The sequence below is a fragment of the Urtica dioica genome, chromosome 7 (genome assembly GCF_054948205.1).
Source record: "Urtica dioica subsp. dioica isolate 48M chromosome 7, U.dioica_male_clone48M_v1_H2, whole genome shotgun sequence".
NCBI classification, from domain to species: domain Eukaryota; kingdom Viridiplantae; phylum Streptophyta; class Magnoliopsida; order Rosales; family Urticaceae; genus Urtica; species Urtica dioica.
Genome location: NC_142762.1, coordinates 18,034,353 through 18,035,525, shown reverse-complemented (window position 1 = coordinate 18,035,525; position 1,173 = coordinate 18,034,353). Strand labels below are relative to the sequence as shown.

At 42.8% G+C, this 1,173-nt stretch overlaps 1 pseudogene across 1 annotated transcript; it reads left to right on the top strand.

Moving 5' to 3' along the window:
- The first annotated feature begins 350 nt into the window (after positions 1 to 350).
- LOC149390286 (uncharacterized) lies at positions 351 to 959 on the top strand (annotated as a pseudogene). The gene is made up of 2 exons (XR_016300296.1): positions 351 to 382; positions 629 to 959. The product of XR_016300296.1 is annotated as an uncharacterized LOC149390286 (transcript).
- Positions 960 to 1,173: the final 214 nt, after the last annotated feature.

The following is a 1,173-nucleotide window of genomic DNA, read 5'->3' as shown; positions in this document are numbered from 1 at the left end:
GCACCAGCGATCCCCCGCGACGAGCCTCAACTCGAGAGCGGGCCGCGGCCACAGCTTTGGCAGTAGATTGCACCCTGGGCACCCGCGCACGCGAACGATCTCGAGCCATGGTATCTGTCACAAAGGGCGTCAGTCGATTAGAACATAACAATAATAAGGATAAATTACATTATTCCCCCCTCAACTATGACACTAATAACGATTCACCCCCTGAAATATGAAATCGTACATGACAAACCCTGAAATCCTACATTGTAACGAACACACCCTTCTACCAAGTTTTATTAACGACTGTCAAGTGTTTAAAGGGTAAATCGGTAATTGTACAATTAAAAAAATTATTACTTTATAAATCCCCAAAAAGCTTCGACATTGAAACCAGGTAAATCCTTCGACTTTCTATATCATCTTCTTCATCGAATTATATGGCTTCGTCGATATACATTCTGTTTTAGTGCGTATTTCTCTGTATCGATATCCCTTTCGGAATCTACTATTTCGAGAGACGATCAAATTCTCGCTCCGTCGCAGCGTGTTTTGACTATCCGATCAAATCGAATTTCTCGAGACGATGAATTCGTTCCGTCGCAGGAAAATAATCGGTTGTTGATGTGTTTCGAGCTTTCAGGCTAGAGAGAGAGAGAGAGAGAGAGAGATGAGTTTCATAATGGAGTTCGCGGAGGATCTGATACTTTGGATGATGGAAGATCCGAAAGAGAGGGACGAGAATATAAGGAAGCACATCTACGCCATGAAGGATCGGTGCGCGAAGACGAAGGAGATGTGGAGTTTGCCTCTCCGTCCGTACGATTTCTAGACTCTCGAGCGACACAACGCTCAGCTCCGATGGGATGCTCAGATCAACCAAGTCGAGGGACGCAGAGACCCATACGACGACGCTTTAGCCCAGGCTTACAAGTCCAACAAAGCCTCGTCCTCTTCCTCCGCTAAATGAGGTTCGTCTCTTCAATCACTCTGTTTCTCTTTTCTGAGTATTTATTGGGTTTTGGTTTTTTTTTAATAGTGGCGATGATTGGTATGTTATTGGGATTTAAGTGAGGTTTGTATGATAATTGCTCTTAAAAAAGAAAATAATTAAGGGTAGTATAGTAAATTCATTGTCCATCACAATTTCTGTCAAATACTTCTGTTAAATATTTGACAGAAGGTTGA